Source organism: Protopterus annectens, chromosome 17.part0 (genome assembly GCF_019279795.1).
Source record: "Protopterus annectens isolate FY-2018-M chromosome 17.part0, PAN1.0, whole genome shotgun sequence".
NCBI classification, from domain to species: Eukaryota; Metazoa; Chordata; order Ceratodontiformes; family Protopteridae; genus Protopterus; species Protopterus annectens.
The window spans coordinates 390691495-390711765 of NC_056751.1; positions in this window are offsets into that span (position 1 = coordinate 390691495).

The following is a 20271-nucleotide window of genomic DNA, read 5'->3' on the forward strand; positions in this document are numbered from 1 at the left end:
TACACCTACTAAGCTGGGCTGTGCAATGCTTAGCATTGCTTAATATTTAATTTGCATTATATTTGCTTTTTGGCATTGATTTATTATTCATTACATGTTATATATGTGTTTGGTATCCATGATTTATGTGTACATACAGTGTATGGGATCCTTGTGTTTATTAGGGGACTTCAACACTTTATTACAATGACACTTCACATCTGGGCCTACTGCAGTACTCCAGTTCACATATTTATGTTATGTAGTAGGTTATGCAACATAAGACTGCATATAGATTCCTTTCACATGTTCAGTTTGATTTTCCTATGGTGAGGATTTGTTTAGTGATACCTCAGTCTTATGTACTTGCTGTGATAGCTTAGTGACTATAGTGTATAGCGTCCTGGGCTCAAGACCTGCCAAGGCTGTTTTTTTTGTTTCTGGCCAGAAGAGCAGCTGTTGCATACAGAGTGATTAAGGCACTTTTAAGCAATTGTAAGTGGGTTTGCGCAGGTTTGCGTGAAGGTAAGCAACTCTAACATCCAGTTAAATATGCTTACAGAGTGTTAGCTTCAATATTGCTTAATCTGTGTAGGCATTGCTTACCCCCATGCAAACAGGTTTAAACCCACTTACTAGTGCTTAAATATGCTTACTCCCTCTTACTACTGTTTAATAGTGCTTACACTCGCTTACTAGTGCTTACCGCGTACCACTGCACTAATTTAGAAAGTAAGGTCTAATGGTTCTTGGGAAGGTGGAGGATTTGGAAACTGTATGGAGTTATCATTCATTGCACATTTTACCTTCCATTTGTATCCCTATTCATGTGTACATATACTGTATGGGGCACATGTGATTATCTGTGGACTTTTGCAACATTATGACACTGAAACCTCACATCTGCATTTAATGCAGTACTCCAGTTCACAAATATATGTTATTTAGTAGGTTATGCAACTAAACATATTGGTCAGAAAGTGATTTGACATGGAAAATGGAATGTACTGGAGTGGGACTCAAACCGGGAATGACTGCTCTCAAGGCGAATGCTCTAGCCACTACACTATTGCTGTACTGCTTCATTTGCATATATCTTGCTTTTTATCTTCTTGTGCCATTTAAGCTGGATTAACCGTGGCTAAGCGATGGGCAAACCCGTGCACCTATGGTTAAATTTAATCTGTTTCATAAAAAAAAACTTCGTATTTGTTGTTTTAACTATTGCTCTTGTACACATGGGGGGATGTTGCTGGGGGTATGGGTACACCTATGAGCGGTCTTGCTCATTCTTTTATGACTAGTCTGCTGTTCTTTATTGCAGGGGCATGTATATTCTGAGAGCTTTGCTCTCAAACATACCCCCTGCACTCTTACATGCTCCGTGTAAGATTAGGAGCTCAGGCAGTGCACCTTCATTAATATGCATGGTGCACTGCCATCCTGCTCCTAAATGGCCGCTTCCATGCAGGACTAAGCTAGTCCTTCAAGGAAGGATAGTGAATCTGGGGGAATAAAATCACATCAGATAAAAGAAGTATATATACCGTGTACTAAGAAGAAAGTCTCAGATTTGGTGGGACTATCAGAGGCGTTTAAAATACACTACCATAATATTAACTCTGAAAGTGTTAAACTAGAACTGCAAAATATAATAAGTGCTTTTCTTCAGGCAAATATAAAAATTAAGCTACAGGATCAGCATATTAATTTAATTGATAAACAAATAACAATGTCTGAACTTTAATCACAAATTAATAAATGAATGCTTAATAAAGCACCTGGGATAGATAATAATATGCCAGAAATGTTTAAACGTCTGCCCAAGGAAGCTTTAGTTTTGATGTTAACGGTGTTTAATTTAGTAAAGGATTGCATAGATATACCTCCATCTTGGAAGTGTACAGCAATATCACCTATTTTGAAATCTGAAAGAAGTGCTGCTGAATGCTCCTCTTATAGACCAATATCTCTTTTAAATGTTGATTACAAACTGTTCATGACAATTCATGCAGATAGAATTAAGCAGTTGCTTTCTTTATTAATGGATAAAGATCAAACAGGTTTTATTAAGAACAGACTCACTTATGACAATATTAAAAGAATACTTTCTCTAACTGATTGTGTAAATCTTACAAAGAGGAGCATGCCTCTAGTGAGTATGGATATAAACAATGCCTTCACTTCAGTTGATTGGAACTATTGGATTGAAACCCTAACAATCATACCTTACTTGACTGGATCCTAGTCAACAAAGTACCTCACTCTTACCTAGAAGGCTGCTTACCTGAAAATCTTAGTGACCACTCCCCCACTTTCCTAATTCAGCACCACACAAACAGTCTCAAGCCCATTATCCACAGGCAAATACGGAACAAGTCCAACCTCAACCCCAACTCCTTCATCTCCTCCCTGCAAAAAATGTACTGGTCACCACTAAAATACCTCAACCTAGATGTGGCTGCCCACGTCTTCAACAGTACCTTCCTCTCCATCCTAAACACCCATGCTCCTGTAAGAAATGCCAAAGTCAGATCCAGACATACCCCATGGTTACAAAAGACCACCAGAACCCTAATGAAATCCAGAGATAAGGCCTGAGAGCACTGGCAACTAACAAAAATAACTCAGATAGGCAATCATTCCTTGAACTGTGCAATAAATCCAAAAAGCAAATAAAATTAGACAAATCCCTCTACTATAAATCCACCCTAAACTCTACCAACCACAACCCTAAGCAGTTCCGGTCCACTATTAACACTATCCTCCACCCAGGGAAGGTTGATACCCCCAAGCCATCCATCCCCCCCTTCTCCAGCAGTATTGCTGAATCCTTCAACAAACACTTCATTGAAACTATAACATCTCTAAACAAACAAAACTTCCCTACAACAGCCCCCAACTCCTAACCCTAAACCACCCACTCCTCTTTTCTTCACCTCAGTACCTACCTCCAACATAAAAAGACTATTGTCAAAACTTAAACCAACCAAACTCGCAGCTGACAACCTCCCGTCTGAATACCTGAAAATTGCAGCTGATACACTAGCCTACCCAATTTAAATTCTAATCAACCATTCCATAACAGAAGGCTATGTTCCCTCGATATGGAAAATATCCCACATCATTCCCCTCCATAAAGGCACCCCCTCCACTGACCTCTCCAGTTACTGCCCCATTGCTATTCTCTCCCCTCTCTCCAAGATACTTGAAAAATGTATCAACACCCAGGTCTCCAACTACCTCCTAGCTAATAATCTCCTCTCCAAACCCAACATGGTTTCAGGCCATATCACAGCACTACCTCCACTCTGCTCTCCTTCACCAACAATATACTTCATCACAAAAACAATGGCCTCTGCTCTACTCTACTGCTGTATTTCTAGATCTCTCAAAGGCTTTTGACATGGTAACTCATGAGCTACTACTCTCTACTCTCTCCAACCTCTCCTTCTCACAATCAGTCTGCAACTAGTTCCACAGCTATCTACATAGACATCAGCAATCAGTAATCTGGGATGATAACCTATCACCTCACCTCCCAGTTACTCTCAGAGTTCCCCAAGGGTCTATCCTTGGCCCTCTGCTATTCTCACTTTTCACTAACAACCTACATACTGCCACCACACAAACATCTCTTATACAGTACGCAGATGACTCTACTCTCATCTGCTCTGCCCCCACTCTACCAGAACTACAACAAATCACACAGGAATCATTCTCTTCTGTAGAAAGCTGGCTACCCAATGCTCAGCTCCTACTCAACCCAAGTAAAACAAAACTTCTCCTGTTCCAACCTTCCAAAGCCACCCAAAACACCCCCCACTTCAACATTCTTGCCAAAAACAATACCATCATCTCTCCGTCAAAACACACAAAATTACTCGATGTGGAAATAGACAACAAACTTAGATTTGACACCCACATATCTCTCACAATAAAAAAGTTCACAAGAAACGTGATGCATTATATTGAAGCTACCAGTTCCTAACTAAGGCAGCTAGAATCTCCATAGCCAATTCCCAGCTAATCTCCAGCCTACTCTATGCATCCCCCATACTTACCAACCTTAGACAGACAGACAGACCTACACAAGTTGGATGCTTGTTACAACAAAATTGCTAAATTTGCCACTGGAACCTCCTACCACAACCATCATTGTATCTCCCTTAAAGAACTAAACTGGCTGGAACTCCCACAACTCCTTCACTTTAATTAACTCACCCTCGCTGATAAACTTATTAACCACCCCCATAACATCCCTTCTCTTCAAACCCTTGTCCAACTCAATCACTCCACTAGGCCCCTACAATCAAGCAACAAAAATCAACTCACTGTTATCAAACCCAAAAACTCAGCAGGAGAAGCCATATTTCCATGTACCATATCTAAACTTTGGAACAATCTTCCACCCTCTATAACTGCTCTACCTTCCAGCAGCCTTTTCAAGACTGCATTCAAATTCCACTTAATTTTGCACTGGCTTTGTCCTTGTTCTAATCCAGACTAACAACCCCACCCTTACCCCCCCACCTAGACTCTTAACCCAACTATACTACCGCCACCACTAACCACAGTCAGAATTAGCTAGTTGCCTTTACATACTTTAAAAATCTTGTTCTGACAACTTTGTTACCAATATTATAAATGACAAGAAACTATCTTAACTTGCAAAATGTACTGTATATACTGTTGATAATCAATATCTTGTTATTGTATTAGAGCCAACAACCTGCAATGATATTTACTATTGTTGCAACTTTGTATCTCTATTTATCATGTACATGATGTGGAGCTTTTCTCCCCAGGCATCTGCTGAAAAAGGACCTGCATCCAGTGGGAATTTCCTGTTAAACAAATGTAAATAACTAAATAAAATTTAATGCTAGCCTTAGTAAAACATGGTTTCTCTCAAGTTTATTCAGTTAATTAAATCATTTTATGAGAAATCTTCACCATATGTCAAGATTGGGTCATGTCTCTCTATAGCTATCAATCCCCAGAGGCACAAAGCAGGGATGCCCTTTATTTCCTCTGTTAACAGGCTTTACAATAAGAGGAAGAAATCACTGTCTAAGAGTAAGAGGGAGTGAGCCCTAAACTGAAAACACTACTTCCTCAGCTTAAACAAGCAAATAAGACTCCTTGTGAAAACCTCCAAAGCTAACTACGAAGCCAGATTAGCTTCCTCAACTAAGGACAACCATAAGGCATTCTTTAGTTACATCTGTAACCTAAAAGGAAAGGCTCAGATTTGTGCTGAACTGGTAGTTAATGATACCACATATACTGAGCTTGTGGACATTGCTTACCTGCTAGGCGACAGATTCTGTGAAAACTTTACTCCCCTGTCCCTGCCACACTTACCTCAAGACATCCCTACCACCTATCCTCTACCTTGTATCTCTAAAGAGTAGGCTGTGAATGCCCTCTCTAAGGTCAAAAACACAGCATCCATGGGACCTGATAACATCCCAGGCTGCATCCTACATGGGCTCAAACAAGAATTCGCATCACCATTGTGCACTCTTTTCAATCATAGTCTAAGCACTGGCTTCATCCCAAATGAATGGAAAAAGGCCACCATTATCCCCTTGCACAAAGGCGGTGCTTCCACTGACCCTAGGAACTATACATCTATTACCCTGACTAGACTTATCTGCAAGGACATGGAGAGAATCATCATGGACCTTATCAACAAAGATATGGGTAACCTCCAAACACTGGACACTACTCAATTTTGATTTCTCAAAGGAAGACCATGCCTGTTAAATCTGGTGGACATCTTCGAGACAATCACCAAGGCCCTTGATGAGGAGAAATCTGTACATACAGCCTACCTAGACTTAGCCAAGGCTTTTGACACTATCCCCCCCTCAGGCATAATTGACAAACTCACCCAGCTAGGTGTCAATCCGTATATCAGTAGATAGGTCGCTAACTGGCTCACTGATAGAACCCATATAGTCAAAACAGGGAAATCCACCTCCAGCCTCAGACCTGTAACCAGTGTTGTTCCACAGGGATCAGTTCTGGGACCTATACTGTTTGGAATCTGATCCTCAGAAGTTAAAGCTAAAACTAACGGTCTGTGGCTGACAAATTTTGCTGATGACTGAAAACTGGGAGTGGTCATAGAATCTCCAAACGATGTCATCATCCTTCAAGAGAGTCTTACACAAAGAAATGACTGGTGCCAAAGTCATGACTTTAAACTCAATGCAAAAAATGTATTGTCATTTCTTTCAGTAAGAATGATGTTCCTGCTAACAACCACATCAATAACAACACCTTAAGTAAGCACTCAGTGGTGAGAGACCTGAGCAGACAGGTTGACTGCAACCTTACCTTTGAGCACCATGTCTCCACAGTGGTAAGAAGGGCATTCTATATTCCCCATCTCATAAGTAAGGGCATTGCCTCAAAAAGAAAAAAAAAGAAGTTATAACTTCCCTGTACTCTTCACTCATCAGGCCAATAATTGAGTACAATGTCCCATTTTGGTATCTACCTTTATAAGCACCTGCAGCAATTAGAGAGACAACAAAGGTTCCTCACAAGGAAAATTCAAGGTCTTCATCATCTGTCCTAAGAGGGTCATTTGAAATTTTATTTATTTATTTTATTTTACATTTGTTGACTGGGAGAGTCCAACTGGATTACAAGTACATTTTCAGTGGAGGCCTGGGGAGAAAAGCACCAAGAGAACAATTTTTACAAAACATAGTTTTAAGGACATACTTTTGACATACAATTTCCATAGAAGAGACTTTGACATACATATTAACTAACAGATAGGATATAGTCATTCTCTACAATATAATAGTACATTTTAGAAGATATTCCTAAGTTTAGGATTCCTGTGATAGATTTATTATCAGAATAAAAGCAGAGAGACGTAGAATAAGGCTCCGAGAAAGCAGATGATGCTCGCTATAGTTGAGAAGAATAACACATTGACTCATTATATGTCTTCACCTGGTTTTAGTTGAGAAGGATAACAAATTGATTTACAATACGTCTTCTCCTGGTTTTAGTTGCTTATGGAGAGTTCAACATTGCTGGGGTAGTTTTCCCTAATTCCTGGAGAGATGGGATGAACAGTAGATTAACAGTCCTAAGTGGGTACAGTACTATGGTTGGCTTAGCATAGTTACTTAGGTTAGGTGAAGTGTTCTAATGAGACATTAGCCAGGGGTGATACAGGAGCACAGTCAATTATTCAAAAAGTGAGTTTTAACAAGTTTCTTGAACTGTGATGGGGATTTGTTGTCAGTTATGTGGGCAGGAAGGGAGTTCCAGGTTTTTGCTATACAGTGGCTGTAGACAGATTTAACAGCTTCATTGTTATATTTGGTTATTTCGGTGGTTGGTGGTTGTATAGAGTTGCAAAAGATTTTGTAGGGCTGAGGTGTTTTCAGAGTTATGTATTATTTTGTGGGCTAGTGATAGTTGTCTGAGTTGAAGTAGTAGTGGTAGTTCTAGCCAATTGTGTTTTTTTAGGCATTCACAGTGATGTGTTCTGATAGGAGAGGTTGTAGCAAATTTGGCTATATTATTATAACAACTATCAAGTTTGGTTAGGTTGGATTTGTGGAGATTTGTAAGCACAGGGGAGGCATAAAGTAGGGTGGATAGTAGGTGAGTCCTTGCAATTGTAGTTTTGGAGTGGTCAGTGAGAAGTTTTTTATTGCAATACAGTAGGCCAAGTTTTTATGTCCTTTTTTATGATTATAGAAATATGTAGGTCAAATCTAAGGTGATTATCGATTTCAACCCCTAAGAGTTTGGTATGATTTGTGGGGATGATTGTGGTCTTGTTAAAGGAAGAGATGAAGAAAAAATCAGTGGGAGGGGTGGCTCTGTGGGAGCTAAAGAGTACTAGCTTTGTTTTACTTGGGTTCAGAATGAGCCTTTGGTTTGTAATCCAAGTTTCTGTTAGGGAAAAGCATTCTTGCATTAGGGAGTGAAGGATGTCAATTGATTTGGCTGCACATATTATGGTGGTATCATCTGCATATTACACTATTGAGGCTTTGGGAATACAGTTTGGGAGCTGATTGGTGAAGAGGGTAAAAAGAAGTGGCCCCAGGATGGAGCCTTGGGGTACTCATAGGGAGATTGGTAGGGAAGGGGAGAGTTGGTTTTGCCACATAACAGCTTGTTTTCTTCCCTCTGGGTAGTTTTTGAACCAGGAGATGGCAGGGGTGCTAAGGTTTAGAGTTTCTAGTGAAAGAAGGGGGTTATTGTGGTTAACCACATCGAATGCTTTGGAGAAGTCAAGGAAAGTGGCAGATGCAAGGAGTCCATTGTTTCTATGAGCATTGACAATGTTGATGAATTCTGTGGAGATGCTATGGAAGGTTCTAAAGCCATGTTGTTGTGTTGCTATTAGATTATTTTCTAGGAGATATTTCATTAGTTGCTTGTGTATTACCCTCTCTAAAATTTTAGATAAAGGGGGTAGTATGGCTATAGGGTGGTAGTTATTGAGTTCCAGGGAGGTCCCCCTTTATGTAGAGGGATGATATGTGATATTTTCCATAGCTTGGGTACTATACACTGAGAGATGGATCTGTTAATTAGGATGGAGACAGGATATGATATGGCTTCTGCAGCCAGGTGGAGGTATTCAGCAGGTAATTTATCTGTGGCTAGAGATATTGGTTTGAGCTTGTGGAGTAGCTTTTCAATGGATTTGGTTGGTTCTGGGTGGAAGCTGAACTTGGGGCAATTGTTAGTTGAGGTGTGGGGGTGGATTTGCAGGGGTAGGGATGTTGTCATAGGGCTGGTTGTTTGCAAGGGTCTGGATGGTTTCTGTAAAGTATTTATTAAATTGAGTGGGGATGTCTTCTTGGTTGTTATCTATATTTGGGGTTGGAGTAGCTGTTTTACCTGGTTGTAGAACAGAGTTAATTGCTGCCCAAAATTTTTGTGGGTTGTTCCTGTGCTTATCCTGTAACTTTTGGTAGTAAGATGTTTTGTCTGTTTTGGTGAGTTTTTTTGGCTTTGTTACGTAGTTCAACGTATATTTGTTTGTTCAATTGGGATTTATTGTTGAGGTAGTTGGTCTAGGTCTTTTTTTGAGGAGGGATTTTGTGTCTGGGGTTAACCAGGGGGCATATTTAGTTTTAATTCTTGTTGTTCTGGAGGGGGCATGATGGTTAAGGGTTTTTAAGAAGGTAGTATTGAAATATAGTACAGCTTCATCAAGAGGTAGGTTTTTTAGGAGGGTCCAGTTGCACATTTTTAGGTCATTTATAAAGTTGGAGCAGTTAAAGTGTTTTTTGTTTCTAATTAGGCGCATAGATATTTGGGTCAGTTGTGGTGATTTTGATCTGAGTAAGACTGTGGCTTGGTGGTCACTCAGGGTGTCTTGTAGACACCCTGCTAAGGATATCAGTGATGTGTGAGATACAAGTATCCAGTCTAGAGTGGGTTGGTGTTTGGTTCTCTTGTCTGTTCTTGTGGGGGGAAGTGATGAGTTGGGTTAGGACATGTATGTTAATATGGGAGAGTGGGTTATGACTGGAACAGTTTTATGGTCTCCTAATACTATGCTTTCCTGGCGGAGAGAGTTAGATATCCATTCTAGGAGTTTTTCTGTAATGGAGATATTGTTGCCTGGAGGGATGTAGCATCCTATGATGATGTGTTTACTGTTATTAAGTTTTAGTTTTGTTAGAGTGAGTTCAACGTTATCGAGGTCTGGGGTTGTTATGTCTACTTTCTCAAAGATGAGGTGAGATTTATACACTATAACAACACCCCCCGTTTTTACCTATTCTATCACTACGAATTATATTGTAACCTGGTGGAGTGATTTTATTGTTGTGGTTGCCTGGTTTAAGCTAAGTCTCTGTTAGTATGACTATCTCAGGTTGATAAAAGGAGATTAGTGCATGAAGGTTGTAGACTTTGTTTAGTATACTTCTGACATTTAAATTTAAAGTGAGGAGCGTGGATTTGTCTCGATGGAGTAGGGTATCATTCAGGTTGAGGGTTGGGCCTCCTAGATTTTGTGGGCCTGAGTTTGGGTGTATATCACTGCAGCTAATGAGTTGGGTTCTGAGGTAAAAATAGAGTTTGAGTTGTTTGTTTAGGGTCTTAAAGTTCTTTATAGTTGTTTGGGACTGGTAGTGTGATGGCTGTAATCTGTGTGCATAGTGGTGAATAAAGAAGATTTGGTAGTGATATGGGACTAGTTGAGTAAAAGGGTGTGTTGTAATAATGTTAGTGGAAGTAGTCTTTCTTGGTATGTGGATAAAATTACGTTGTTTTTGGTGGTTGGTGATATACGTTAGCAGTGTGAGGGTGGATACACCTAGGAGCAATAGTAAGAGGTGTATGTATGTAGGTGTGGGTAGTTTGGATATGGTTTGGTTGGGTTTGTTCACGAGTGAGAGATCTGCTTGGGATGGGGTGGGTGTGATGGACGATGAGAGGTGTTTGTGATTGTAAGGTAGTTAGATGGAAGACTGTGCTTTACAGGATGTGGAATAGTCGAAGAGAAGGAAATGGGTACAGGGGTGGGGCAGATTCAGTGATCGGTGGTTAGCATGAGGGGAGTGGCTAAATTTAGTTGAAATGTAGCACTAGTGGGGGTGGGTGGAAATAGGGGGCAGGTAGGGAGTGGCGTGAGCCCAAGCGCAGCGAGAGCGAGCACAGTGGGGCTAACACTAACACTGATTATATCCCTGGGCTTACTTGTTTCTTTTCTTTGTACACCAAATGTAGCCTTTCATCTGTTTCTGCTTACACCAAATGTGTCTGGCTATATTGCACTAGTTTAATTTACTTTTACTTATGCAGTCACACTGAAAAGGGTCTGGGGAAGCTTCCTCACCTCAAGCAGGCCAAAAGATAACTTTCAAAATGGTGCATCTCAAGGAGACCCACTAATATAGACTAGTTAATGTGCATGGGGGAGGAGGGAGTTAGAGGAGGAAGATACAAAATGGAGGAAGGTATAACCAGAAAAAGCAGGTAGAGATCTGGCCCACCCCCTCACAGAAGACTGCAATGAAAAGCAATCAGCATAAGAAGTGGAAGCCTTGGATCTGTAATGTAAGTGTAAGCAAGGAAGGGGTAGAAGCAGGGAAATTAGAAGTGTAAGCAGTTAGTTGTAGAAACACTACTTTATGGCCTTGGTGTGCAAGTAATACAAAGGAAGGCAAATCTATCTGGGGGGCAAAATCACCAAGTAAATGGTACTTGCCTTACTTTACAAGTATTCAGTGTGGAGGCAGATCTATTTGGGACAAAATACAGCAAGCATATTGTTAAGTTATGCCACCCAGTGGCAATAGACAAAGCTATAGTTTCCTGGGGGGGGGGCTTGCAGGCGTACACTCCGGCCAAAACAATGTTTAAAAATAACTAGTAAAAGTAACAAATGTGCTGCAAAAGGAAATGTAAATAAGCAGTCACAATGTTTAAACATAACTGTTAAGGACCACATCTGCTAATAACAAGAACTGTAAATATCCAATCACCTATGCAGACTTGTTTGGTAGGTATCCTTATTAAAAAGTGTCATTCTTGGTGTGCAATAACTGTAGGGAGAAACCGGACTATAGCAGTGGTTTTATCTGGCAATGTTGCAGTTGCTGGGGGGGGGGTCCGAGCTGCCATAATGCAGGTAGACCAAGTGTGTTGCAGGTGTGCACACTTGAAAATGGTCTGGGGAAGCTTCCTCACCACAAGCAGGCCAAAAGAAATCACTGTCACTTTATTCTGTTTCATACAGACTACTCAGAGGTAATCTCTGCCTTGTATATAAAGCAATCTTTGACCCTGCTTTATTGGAAATGCTGCATAATCATAAGTCAAATGGTACACTGGTTGTTCACTCTAATGGCCTTAACCTAGTATGTGGCAATAATAGAACTTGCTGGGGGAACAGATTTTTCTCCCAGTGGTTACCACACCTTTGAACAGATTCCCGCTTCATGTCAAGTAGCACACCTTATTGGCCCTCTTCAAACAGAATCTGGATGATTGGATGGGTAACCGTAAATTCACCCCAGGGGTTCCACCTATGTCCCTCTTAGATAGGAGTGATGGGTGCTGATTGTGAAAATATGGGTAAAACTTGGCTAGGCTTGTAAGGGCACTAGGGTCATTAGCCTAGGTAACTGCCTATAATTATATGATCCCATGATCTGATGTTGCTTGCTTTAGTTATAGAGCAGTTTGCATACTATATTAGAAAGAATTCAAGCATTAAAGGTTTGCAGATTGGGAATAACCAAGAAGTGAAGGTTCAGCTCTTTGCTGATGACGTCTTGTTTACTCTAAATGACAATGTTAGCTCATTAGATGATTTATTGAAGTCAATTAAGCACTTTCAGTCCGTCTCTGGACTTATATTCAATGAAAACGAAACAAAATTGTTGTTATTAACTCTGGCAAAATGAATTTGAATAAGACATTATCTGAAAAACTTGTTTCTGATAATAAAATTAAATATTTAAGGGTTTTATTAACTAAAGATGCAAGTGAGACACTTCCCTGGATTCTCTATAGCTTGCACGGCATGCAAGATCAGTGCAGGAGCTCAAGCAGGCAATATGCCTGCCGTGCAATCCAGTAACAGCCTACAGGGGCGTGCACGAGCGCTCCTGCACTAATCCTGCATTGACTAAGCCCTTGTATGCAAATCACCCCATTTGCAGGAAAAAATCTATGCAAATTAGGTGATTTTGCAATTCAGGAAGCTTGCAACCGTCCATGCAGGACTAGTGCTATCTGCAGAAATGTACTCAGTTAGTAACCGAGTATATTTATGCAAAATCCAAAACAGAGCTGTGACAGCTCTAAATAAAGGCTGCATATCATGTAGTAAGCATGCCAATGGCCAAGTATAAGGCCACTGGAATTGCAAACAGTAAAATAAATACAAAAATCAACTTTTATTTTTTTATGCCAAACTCGGCTGTTTAAGCGTAGGGCAGCGGCGCACAAACGGGATCAGGGGAAAATAACAAAATGAACCTAAATTAAGCATTCTTACTAAAATCAGTATTCTGCCATGCAAATCAATGGCAGGCAGAAGACAACATGGCCAGTGAGTAGTGGTTTCTAAGGGGGGAGGCTCAGTGTGAGACATGTAACTATGCATTAACAGGCAATCCTATGCAAATGAGGAGGATAGTGAATCCCAGTTTTCCCCAGCATGTGAGTCAGGTCCCAACAGTGTAAGAGTAGGAATAGCTTGGTGCAAGCCTAGGAGTTAGGTGACATCATGGTGTGTGTGTCAGGCATACTGTAAGTGGATTAGAGCCCTGTGGCTTGGATTTGCTCCTAGCTTAGCACAGCTAAGCTAGGGGGTGTGTCTAAACCTGCCTAGCACTCTTTACAATGCCTAAGTGGGTGTGCACACTGCGCACCGGGTTTTACAAGAAGAAAACAGCAGTTAAACCAGGAAATAGCAGCGCTGTGCACATTTCAGCACTCTGTTTGCATGGCATGCACCCGGGCTTAAACAGGAAGGCAATGGGAAGGGAAAACAGCAGTAGGAAGGTAATCAAGGAGAACTAGCTTAGCTGTCAGGTGAAATGTATCAGAATCAGCCAATTACACAGGCAACAGAACAGCCCAGCCGAGAACACAACTATAAACTATGCAAACACCGTCCCCTCTGATTTTCCTCACACTCTACACCACAGGTGTATACAAGCAGGGAAATTTTAACAAGCAAACCTGCAAAATGAAAAGGGCTGCAGCAGGCAACATAGAACAACATGTGCAAGAGGCTGAGGGTGATGAGGATGTGAATGCTGCTGAGCAACCCACAGTGAGGAGACAGAGAAGAGTGTACAGACCCAGGCTAACCTACAAGGTGCTACATAAGCTGGAGATAGTGGATAGAGTTGGCAGAGACCTCCTACAGCAAAATGTTGAGCTGTGCCGGCCACACCTGACACACCAAACTGACCAAGGGGAACCCATCCCAGTGGATACCAAGGTATGTGTAGGCGTAGGAATACTAACCAAAGGTACCTCCCAAAGCTCAACTGGGGATATCATGGGGATCTCACAGGCATCAGCATCTAGAGTATTCTACCAGTTCCTGGATGCAATGTCAGCACATGCCAGTGAGCACGTATATTTCCTCAAGACTCATGAGGTATTGGCCAGCAATATGCATCTCTTCCATCAAATAGCAGAATACCCTGAGGTAGTGGGTGCTATAGACTGCACGCACATATGCATCAAAGCACCACCTGGTGATCAGGGTTGGGCCTACATCAACCACAGAGGAATCCCCTCCAACTGCCAGGTCGTACATGATGCCCAGGGCATTATGATGAATGTGTGTGATGGCTGCCCTGGAAGCTATAACAATTCCAACATATGGCATCTGATGCAGCTGTACCAGATATTTGCCAATGGGGACATCCCCTACGGTCACCTAGTGGGGGATGCTGGTTACACACTGGAGCCGTGGCTGCTGACACCCATCAAAAATGCACACACACCTGAATAAGAACGCCATAATGAGGCACATGCATAGACCAGACTTATAATAGAGCATGTGTTTGGGATGCTCAAGTTATGGTTATAGTGTCTGGACACATCTGATGGAGCCTTGCATTACTCACCAGCTACATGTACCCAAATTGTTATGGTATGTGCCATGCTACACAATATGATCCTGCAGGAACAGATGCAGCAGGAACAGCATGGGGTAGGGCCACACAGCCCCCCATCAATGTCAAGGCCTGCACAGGCACAGAGTGACTCACAGGAGGAACAACCTGAGCCTGGTCCAGTAGGCAGATGGAGGCATGTCCAGTATGCTGAGGCCACGACAAAGAGACAATGCATAGCACATACACTGACACAGTAGGGACCCAGGGAATGACACCTCTCTCTGACTCACACATACAGTAAAAGGGATGCCAAACATGACACTACCTGTGCTCAACCATGTATAGGGAGTGTACTATGTGCATCCGACATAGGCAGGCCTCCAGCACCATCTGCACGTCTGGCACACCCTCAAGGTAAGTCAATCAAGCTACCAATTGCCAAATGGAGTAGAATGTGTCATTACCTGTATCTACGGTATGGATGTGAGCATGCAAGGGAATTGGGTGGCTGAATGTTATGGCAGCAGACAGTAGAGACCCATAGCGGCACCATGACATCTGTAACACATACTGGAGTCACTATAGTAGCCAGTACTACACAGGGTGACAAATCCCATTGCAGGAAATGTGCTGAGCAATATATGTGTCCATATGACTCACACATGCCAGTCAGGGCAACAATAGTCTCAGCCAGCAGGACAGGTGTAGACAAACCCAAACAGAGCCTGTGCTATGGCCCCTGAATGATGGCTATGGTTAACCTCCCCCCAGGCCTACGCAGACAGACTACAGCAGGTCAGGCAGTGGGATGTTAGCTCTGAAGGGTAGGAAGTCAGACACTAATATGTAGGGCAACCAAAGCTATGATCTATAGTACACTGGTATGCCTCTAGTCAGCATGACAGGTAAGAATACAGAATGAAATGGAGTACCTGACATACCAGTACAGTCATAGTAAATGTGTACAAGTGTCAGGTGTGCCCTTCCATCCTACATAGTAATGTAATAACAGTCAGGTGTGCCCCCCACTCCTGTGTAGAAATGTAGAAATAGTCAGGTGTGCCTCCCCCCATCCTACGTAATAATGTAATAACAGTCAGGTGTGCCCCCCCAATCCTTTGTAGAAATGTAGAAATAGTCAGGTGTGCCCCCATCCTACGTAGTAATGTAATAACAGTCAGGTATGCCCCCCAATCCTGTGTAGAAATGTGGAAATAGGTGTGCCTCCCCCCATCCTACATAGTAATGTAATAATAATCAGGTGTGCCCCCCCCCAAGTCCTGTGTAGAAATGTAGAAATAGTCAGGTGTGCTGCCCCATCCTAGGTAGGAATGTAGTAGCAGTCAGGTGTGCCCCCCAATCCTGTGTAGAAATGTAGAAATAGGTGATCCCCCCCCCATCCTATGCAGAAACAGTCAATGCCAAATGCTTGATGGATACCCTGCACAAACAGCATGCTACCTGTTGGTGTACAAAACAAAGTTCGGCACTGTAGTGCAAACCACCTGGACTCAATCCACACATTAAATACAGATGGGCATACTGGGCATGCTCACACACTTAAACACATGAAGGCCATGTCTGCAAACATCAGTAGACCAGATATCTGGCAGTCGCAGTTGTTAGTGCAGACACTCATCAGTATGCACCACTCATGCCTTGCACACACAGTGGATAGGAATACAGACATATATGTAAGGACAACACATTATAATAAGCCAAAAGTAGATGTACATAGATGTGTGGAAGAGGGTGACTGTGACAAGGAGCCATCCAGGCCTGTCCCACCCAGCACACAGCCAAAGGGCCCCAACCACATGAGTTTCAGATGTCACTCACTGCAGATTCTAGCCACCAGTGTCTGTCAGCATTACAGACTATGTGGTGCACGTGCCAGCCATGCAACATGACTGTATAAGGAAGTAGTCATCTAGCAGCTGTATACACGTACCTGTGCAATATGACCCTGTGTGTGCCCGCATGTGGTGTGTCAACCCCTAGATGAATGGGTTATTGCCCATCCACGCACACTGCCCTCCCCATAGCCCTACTATGACAAGCCGACTGAGGTCATCCACTGTGAAATACACCTTTGGGTGAGCTGCAGCCCAATAATCTCCATGGTGCATCCCATAACTGCATACTGCTGTAGTGTAATAAACTAGTTAGGTAGGAGTTCTAATCCCAGACTTGGCAACTGTGTGTGTGTGTCTCTCTGTCTGTGTAGGGAGCAATGCTTTTTAGGGTAGTCACACTCCCTACAACTCAAATACTCAACTTTGGCAAAGCTGCTGATGTCATCCACCTAGAAATACACCTCCAGGAAGATTGTACCCCAATAATCTCTGTAGCATGTCCTGTAACTGCTGTAGTGTGCTAAAATAGTGAAGTAGATGTTCTATTCCCAGACATGGCAAGTGTGGGTGTGTGTCTGTTTGTGTAGAGAGCAATGATTTTTAGGGTAGTCACACTCCCTACAATTCAAATGATCAACTTTGGCAAGGCTGCTGATGTCATCCACCTAGAAATACACCTCCAGGAAGATTGTACCCCAATAATCTCTGTAGCATGTCATGTAACTGCTGTAGTGTGCTAAAATAGTGAAGTAGATGTTCTAATCCCAGACATGGCAAGTGTGGGTGTGTGTCTGTTTGTGTAGAGAGCAATGCTTTTTAGGGTAGTCACACCCCCTACAATCCAAATGCTCAACTTTGGCAAGGCTGCTGATGTCATCCACCTAGAAATACACGTATGAGAAGCTTGTTACCCAGTAATCTCTGTAGCGTATCCTGTAACTGTATACTGCTGTAGTGTGATAAATTAGTTAGGTAGGTGTTCCAAACCCAGACTTAGCAAGTGTGTGTGTGTCTGTCTGCCCCTGTCTGTGGAGGGAGCAATGGTTTTTAGGGTAGTCACACTCCCTACAATTCAAATGATCAACTTTGGCAAGGCTGCTGATGTCATACATCTCTGGGAAGCATCTAGTCCAGTAATTTCCATAGCACGTGCCATAACTGTGTACTGCTGTAGTGTGATTTAGAACTCTGGTGGGGTTCTATTCCCTCCCGTGGCAGTTCTGGAAGTTTTCCATGCGTTTCAATATCTGGGTAAGGAGCAATGCATTTTTAGGCTAGTCACACTCAGTACTTTTCAAATGCCCTACTTTGACAATCCTGCTGATGTCATTCATTAGGAAATACACCTTTGAGGAAGGAATTCTCCAGTAATCCCCATGGTGTTTCCTATAACAGCTCCATGCTGTAGTGTGATGTAGATCTCTGTTAGGGGTTCTTTAACCACACATGTCAGTTGTAGATGTTTTGTGAGTGTTTCAATGTCTGTGTAGGGAGCAATGCTTTTTAGGCTAGTCACACTCAGTACATTTCAAATGCCCTACTTTGGCAATCCTGCTGATGTCATTCATTGTGAAATACACCTTTGGGGAAGGATTTTTCCAGTAATCTCTGTGGTGTGTCCTATAACAGCTCAATGCTGTAGTGTGATATAGACCTCAGGGTCAATCACTCACAATGTGTGTTGTGTGTGTTGTGTGTGGTGCAATGCATGGAGCAATGCATTTTAGGCTAGTCACACTCTCTACATTTACTTTGGTAATCTCTTTGGCAATCTTGCTGATGTCATCCATTGTGAAATACACCTTTGGGGAAGGAGATCTCTAGTAATGTCCATGGTGCGTCCTATACCAGCTCCATGCTATAATGTGATATCAATCTCTGTTAGGAATTTTATACCCACACATGTTGGTTGTGGATGTTTTGTGTGTGTGTGTCACAGTCTGTGTAGGGAGCAATGCATTTTAGGCACTACAATTTGAATGTCCTACTTTGGCATTCCTGCTGATGTCATCCAATGTGATATACACCTTTGGGGAAGAAGTACTCCATTAATCTCCATGGGGCGTACTATAACAGCGTAGAGCTGTAGTGTAATAAACTAATTAGGTAGGGGTTCTACTCTCAGACATGACAGCTGTGTCTGTGTGTGTCTGTGTGTGTGTGTGTGTGTGTGTGTGTGTGTGTGTGTGTGTGTGTGTGTGTGTGTGTGTGTGTGTGTGTGTGTGTGTGTGTGTGTGTGTGTGTTTGTAACTCGAATCCTGTGTGGAGGTGGGAGTGAGTGTGTGACACCTGGGCCCAATGTGGAGCGTGTTTTGCAAATTTCTTATATGGTGGCCCTAGCATATATCACAATGTCCACAAAACAGGGATAACAGATGTGAAATAGCTGAGAGTGAAAATCCATACCCATATCCATACATGTGACATCATGGCCAGGCAATCACAGTTAGCAACCCCAGTATTACCCAGAGCACACTTTCAACCCATGTCTCATACACACACACACACACACACACACACACACACACACACACACACACACACACACACACACACACACACACACACGCCTAGGCAACAGCCAATAAGTGGGTAGTACACTGCATATTGGCCACTGATAGTAACTATGGAGTGATTGCAGTGGGATACAGAGGGCATGGCACCCTGTCCTTCTGTCCAATAGGCATGTACATGCAGACAGTGCACCTTCCTCAATGGACACCTGCAACGCCTGTGGTACCATCACATGTGACCCACAAAGGACATACCACACCTGAAAACATGCCCAGTATGGACAGATGCCACTGACACCAGGGAATGCCGTTAGCATACTATCAATGTAGGTGCAGGGTAAACCTGCTGTCCATTACCAGTTCCCACCACAAGTGGCCAGGACTGGCACATCTGATGATGATGTGTGTTCATAACATGCGCCAGACACCCCAGGTACAGTTTCGCATGTCGCTGTACATGCATGTGGGAGGTGTGCACATCCCAGACATCGTACATGTAATGGACTAAGGAACACATACATGGCAAGCGATGCACAGCATTGGCCATACACAATAGTCAACCCGGTGACTGCATGGGGGATACAATAACCCCTGTGTGGGAAAATGCAGAAACTACAGCCCGGAGTCACAATGCAGACCATTGTCATGTGGCCTGATATCAAGGTATACCCATCACCTAGCCTTGTATAGCCATCTGGCACAGTTGACCACCACACACCCTTGCAGAAATGCACCCATGCATGTCAGTACTAGCACCCTGTGTGTTTGTGTGTGTTTTGTATGATGCGTATGATCAGATCCATACTCACTACAACCACCATTGGCATAATGAAGCATGCTGTCTGATGTCAGACACCTCCCCATACCCTTTGCCCATATAACCTCCGTATGACCCGTGTGGGGCATGTGATACCTGCACAGTAATGTGTTGTGGCAATCTCACTAGTGATGAGTTGTAATCCTGGCCCTGCCAAGTGTGTCAATGTGTGTGCTTCTTTGTGAGAGTGTGGCTGTGTTGACGCTGGCACCTGTTCATTTGGACAGGCACCCATATCCCTGTTGCAGATGTCACTCACCATCACATATATGTTCTGAGAGCTTCACAACAGGTAACCTACGTGACGCATCCACTAACTTCATAGAACTGTGATAGCACTACATAGTCATCAGAGGTTTGATACCCTGTGCTGGTAGATGTGTGACACAAACATGCTTAAGTTTTACTCTCTCACCCCTCCATGACTTGTCTTTGCCTCTGTCTGCCTCTCTCACTCCCTCTCTGGTGGATGTGGAGACCTACACCTGCTTTGCTTAGGCAGCAGCATG